The sequence below is a fragment of the Rhagoletis zephyria genome, unplaced genomic scaffold (genome assembly GCF_001687245.7).
Source record: "Rhagoletis zephyria isolate East Lansing unplaced genomic scaffold, Rhagoletis_zephyria_1.1 Rzeph_scaffold_01046, whole genome shotgun sequence".
NCBI classification, from domain to species: domain Eukaryota; kingdom Metazoa; phylum Arthropoda; class Insecta; order Diptera; family Tephritidae; genus Rhagoletis; species Rhagoletis zephyria.
The window spans coordinates 93,125-99,528 of record NW_016158130.1 but is presented as its reverse complement, the minus strand read 5'-3'; positions in this window follow the sequence as shown (position 1 = coordinate 99,528).

Here is a 6,404-nt window from a genome sequence, read left to right as displayed (position 1 = left end):
TTAATTTTTGTAGTGACCGCGACTACGCCTCTTGATGGACCTGTCCGATAATCCGGACGAGAGTCGCAAACAGAGAGGGAGTTAAAGGTATACGTGAACGAATGAAAACGCGTTAGCTAATGTGTATACTAAAATTGTCTTTATTGAAGTTAGTTGTCCGAAGCAATATTGGACGAACCAACTCAATCGACGCTAAGACGAGAAGTCGCGTTTTACAATGCTAGCACGAGTATTTATAGGCGATCATGACGATGCTGATCGTCAGTGATGCATTTTAGAGCTTTCTTACAAACTAAACAGAGTTGCATTTTACATGACATTACAAAGAGTTTAGACGTAAAACATTGAACAGTATGCTATTAAATGAAATAAAATACAAGCAATGAATATACATATGAATGACGGTCGTTACAAGTTGATTTAATTTAGTTCAATTTAATTTAGTTTTAGTTATTTGTTTAATTGTATATATATATTTTCCTTCATTCGTTTTATTTCACATATACAGGGTGTCCCAGAAGTAACCTGCCAAACTTCAGGGGAAGATAGGTGGGGGGGTGAGCTCTCTGATACACAAAAGTTTTCAGGTAAAAGTGTCACCGTTTTTGAAGTATTTACATTTTTTTTGAATTTAAAAAAAATCGTGCCTTTTCATGTATTTTCTTTAACTGCACCTACAAACCGGGCTATACTTAGTAAATTTTTTATGTAAAATACTTCCAGATAGTTGATTCTCCATACTCAAATGCAATGTAGTTAAAATATATTAAGGAACCATCATAAAATTAGGACTATTTTGGGATTTTTAACTTTTTGATATTTTCTTCCCCAACTTTGACTATCTCTGGCGCGCCTTGTACGTTGCCAGCAACGTTTCTTTGTCTTCGCCCCAGGTGCTGCCGGCTAGCGAGTTAAGGACCTTGTTGCGGCTTTGTACTTTGTAGACAATTGCGGTTGTATGCGCCGAGAAGGAGAGCAGACTGTCGAAGGTTACTCCGAGGATGTTCGGGTGGTTCACCGTCGGTATTGGTTCGTGATCGACGTGAATTCCCTGTTGTAGTCTGACCTCCTTCGTCCAGGTGGTAAATAATGTGGTTGAGGATTTTGTAGGAGAGAGGGTTAGGCTCCGGGCAGTGAATAAGCGAGAAAGCTCGGCGAGATAACAGTTTACTTTCGAGCACAAGTCATCAATTCCATTCCCAGACGCTATGATCGAACAATCGTCAGCTCCCTAGGACAGTCGAGACTCCCTCTGGTGGTTGAGGGAGCTTTGAAATATAAAAGTTAATCAGTAATGGGGAAAGGACACCACCCTGTGCAACCCCATGTTTTATTTTCCTGGGTTTGATTGATTTGTCTCTAAAAGTTAATGACGGGTGACGACCACTCAGATAATTCGCCGACCATTGTTTGAGTATCTGTGGGAGAGAGGAGGCCACTAGTAGCTTTGAATGGCTGACAATGTCGAACGCCTTAGACAGGTCCAGCGCTACTAGAATGGTTCTCTCACAGGGGCGGTTTCGGGTTAGGCCACTTCAGGACTTTAGTTAAATAATCCACTCCCGCGGGACCCAAGTTTTTCAGCATCAACATGTAAATTCCGACCGATGGCTACCCTTACCTCACCGCTGGTGAAAACAAGAGGCGCACTAGGTTTTGGCACTTTGTGAAGCCTTCTGGTCACCCAACGTTTGTATTTTTCCGCCGGAGGATGCAGTATGAACTTCCGGCTAAAATAGCTCGCGCATTGCTACGGGTCCGACGAAGCGTGGTCTCCAAAGTTTATTTCGACTCTGTCATCACACTTCGTCGGGTTGGACAATGACCTCACGGTTGACCAAAGCTTACTCACACCAGAGGCGAAGTTGCAGGTCTTCAGATGCTCTTCCATTTCTTCCGCTTATTTACAAGCTGGCGAATCTCCGCGTTGAGGTCCCTGATACGGGGATTTTCGGGATCGGCCTGAAGAAGGTTGTCGCGCTTATCGGCTGGGACAGCCGCTTCAGCAGGGAAATTCGGACGGAACCTCAAGTGGAGGATTATAGCGTTTTCAACAAAAAGGGCATTTTTCTTTGTATGAAAAAAGGACTGTTTCTCAAGTTGAGAAGATGCTGGTTCTCAACTTGAACTCCAATGTAATTCTTCAATTGGTCTCAAACATATCATTGAAATTCGTCCCGCCCAAAATTAGATTTTTAATTTAAAAATTTTGGTCCAACAGTTTCTCCAACAATCCACATTTACGATTTGTACTGGCACATTTATCGGCGAAGACTATGGTTTGGTGGTCATTTTCCGCCTTAAATAACCATGCGTAAGTTTTATGTCCATAAGAAGTTCCCTGGTGACTACAATGATCCGGATCTATAGTGAATGTTCCCTAGAAACTTTATCTTATAGTTGGTGGCCATTTCAAAATGAATACGTATCCTTGTTCAACAGAAATACAATATACATACATAGACTGAGATGAAATACCTTAAAAGCCAGTTTCGTGAAAGCAATTTAAGTGAAAATTTATTTTTTTCTGTAAGGTTTTATATAAATTAAATTAAAAAATAAATTTCATGAAACTGGATTTTAAGATATTTCGACAAGTGGTGATTTGAGATTTCCCACTGCACAACCCTGGTTTCTTCGAATGAAGCTTTAACGCCATTGGGCCAATCGTAACACACAAGAGTTCGATATACTCAATAGTGCAACAGGTCGATTTAGTCTGACATTTACGGCACCTTTTCTCACTTGTCGATTTTTAGTAATAACTCGACTTCAGCACCACCTGGCAGCTCTTTTTTGCAATTGGACTGCCTTTACCGTTTCCAATACATGTTTTGAATATTCGCCGAATCGGATCATAGAAAAGATTTTTAGTAATAACTCAACTCCAGCGCCAACTGGCGGATTAAATTGTGAAACTAAACTATCCAGAGACCCACTCATACACACTCACAAAACTTTGTTAAAATCCCTCCAGCCATTTAGGATTTCACTTACAAATATACCTACAGAAAAATTATATACACATTCAAAGATAAGTAAAAGTCAGTACGTTTGTACTTTTCCACGCCCTCTTTTCAAAGACCTAATTTTTCTCAATGAATATGGGATTAATTTCATATATCTCCATACGAAGTGTTCCAGTACTGTACAATGAACACTTCCAGAGATATGCAGTATGAAATTCGGCTTGTATGGTAGGTGCCACGCCCCCTATTCCAATAGCTCCATATTTTCTCTATGACTATGCGATTAATTTCATATATCACCACACCAAGTTCCTGTACTCTACCAAGAACAATTCTAGAGATATGCAATAAGAAAAATTCGACTTGTATGGGAAGTGCCACGCCCCCTTTTCAAATAGTCCGAATTTTTCTTCATGAGTATACGATTGATTTCAAATATCTCCATACCAAGTTCCAGTACTCTACCAAGAACAATTCTAGAGATATGCAATAAGAAAAATTCGACTTGTATGGGAAGTGCCACGCCCCCTTTTCAAATAGTCCGAATTTTTCTTCATGAGTATACGATTGATTTCAAATATCTCCATACCAAGTTCCAGTACTCTACCATGAACATTTCCAGAGATATACAGTGTGACAATTTCGGTTTGTATAGGAGGTTCCACGCCCTTTTCCAATAACTCCAATTTTTCTCCATGAGTATGTGATTGATTTCATATATTTCCGTACCAAGTTCAAAAATTTTACCATGAACCCTTCCAGAAATATGCAGTATGAAATATTCGGGTTGTATGGGAAGTACCACGCCCTCTTTTCCAATAGCTCCAATTTTTCTGCAAGAGTATGCGATTGATTTTACATATGTATCTCCACACCAATTTTCAATACTCTACCATGAACATTTCCAGAGATATGCAGTATGAAAAATTCGGTTTGAAAGGGAGATGCCACGCCCCCTTTTCCAATAGGTCTAATTTTTCTCCGAGAGTATCCGATCGATTTCATTTACGCCAATACCAAGTTCCAGCATGTATGAAAGATTCGGTTTGTTTGGGAGGTTCCACGCTCCTTTTACATATATATGGAGATTTTTGTTAGCCGATAACCATCCTTTGAACGTCTGCAGCAGGTGTCCGGAATTTCAAAAAAATCGGTTCAGCTGTTTTCGAGCTTTGCGATATACATATGTAGATGGATAAAGGTCTGATTATGCATACTTCGCATAACTTCGCACAACCATTTGTAAAAGTGCAATAAAAATGTAACTTAAGAAAATGTAAAGCAAAATCTAAACTCAACAGATCGCTAAGCTTTTAAAAGTTCTGCTAATTTCTGGGTAACGTACGTAATACATACAAAATACATACAAAGTACATACGAAATTACAGTTTGAAGTTTATGCGAAGTTGTGCGAAGTTATGCGAAGTATGCATAATCAGACCATAAGAGTTGCTGCTTTTAATATTGCGCTCACTTTCGTACAAAAAACATAGCAGCAGGGTTTTTGTGCGTAATTATATACATACATATGTATGTACATAAATATGCATATACAAATGTAAGTGCTAACAGCAATGTTAGTTGTTCCTTGTGACAACATAAGCAACGCTACATACATTATTGCCTACATTATATCTCCATGAGCTGTACATACATATTTGTTTTTTTTTTAACATAAGAATCAACATTAACGTTAACATTAGCACGTATTCCGTACAAATTAACAGCAGAGGGCGCTCTCAGCGCTGAGCAGCGCTGTTATGTGGGCATGCATGTTAGATTGTATAGGATTTTTAAGGTCCTGAAATTCCCTGTTTTGGGAAGTATTTAAACTTTTTTTTGGCTGAGACAATGAGAAGCCCATCCAGAACCTATAACCGAAATTAAAAAAAAAATCGGTACAGCCGATCTCGAGCTTTGCGAACAGAAAACGGTTTTCAAAATATATATTAGCTAGGTTTCGTTTTCTGGCCGTTAATTGTAATATTTTGATTGTTTTTTTTTTTTAGCTCTAGGCCTAGGGTAAATAAAACGATTGGATGTCTTATCTTCCTTTTTGTTTATTACTGTCGATATTTCGCCTTTAATCTAAAGGCATCTTCAGGAAACAAAACATAACTTACAATCTTGGCTGGTCGACCTAGGCCTAGAGCTCAAAAAAAACAATCAATATATATTAGTAACAATTTGGTGCAATTGAAAAGTAAAGAAGATATAGGAGGTAAAATTTTTTTTCGTTATTTTAAAATATTAATATTTTCTAAACTACGTAACCGATTGAAAAAGTAATGATGTCAATATAAAGCCAATTAATCTATCTTCAAGCTGATATAAAAAATGTGTATGCTTGTTTATATATTTAAACCAAAAATAATAAAACAGATTAAAATGTTAAAACTTTTTCATAAAATAACCCGTTTTTGGAAAAAAGTGCATAATCAATGCCAAAAAAAATATATATTATTTAGAAAGTGATGTCATAGCAAGGTTTATATATAAGAGGTTGCGCAATGCGCAGGTCCGTTATCTTTTCTCGCAAAATTGGGTGACAACAACAAGCAGCGGAAACAACAAGCAGCGTAAAAAAAAAACATAAAATGGAAGTGAAGTGAAGCGATTTCAAACCAATTGTAATCGATAGCTTATTCAAAAATACATTTACACTTAATTTTAACCAAACTTTTACTCATGCCTTTATGTCGAAAAAGCCACAAAACCGGATTTTTCACAGCGGAAAATTTTTGCGAAATTTTCATTTAAACTCGCTATATCTCAGACGTTTGTGCATCGATTGATTTGCGATTTGTACACAATAAACTAGATACTATTCTAAAGAAGACGAGTATAACTGCACTTCTTAATACTTATTTAAAGCAAAATGGCGGATATTTTAACACTTTTATAAAAATTAAGGAGGTGGTTTTTACAAATGCAAAAGTTGTGTTATGAAGTTTAAAATTTGTATTTTGTTTTAATGTCAAATATATACGGACATTTTTCGGAAAGTTTCAGGTTTAGACAACAAGTAGTTCTAAAGTTATAACCAGGGAACGGATTTTTAGGACCTAAAAACCTATAAAAAAGGCAAAATAAAGTAACGAAATAGGCTGGAAAAGGCAAAATAAAATAGCGAAAAAGGCAGGAAAAGGCACTAGGTATTGCAAAAAAGGCAAAACAAAATAGCGAAAAAGGCAGGAAAAGGCAAAAAAAGGTATTGCAAAAAAAGCAAAATAAGGCAATAAAAAAAGACAGAAAACACGAAGAACAATCAAAAAAATTTTTTATGTTAGAAATGCTTATATTACAAGTAAAAAGAGAAAAACNTATTGCAAAAAAAGCAAAATAAGGCAATAAAAAAAGACAGAAAACACGAAGAACAATCAAACAAATTTTTTATGTTAGAAATGCTTATATTACAAGTAAAAAGAGAAAAAC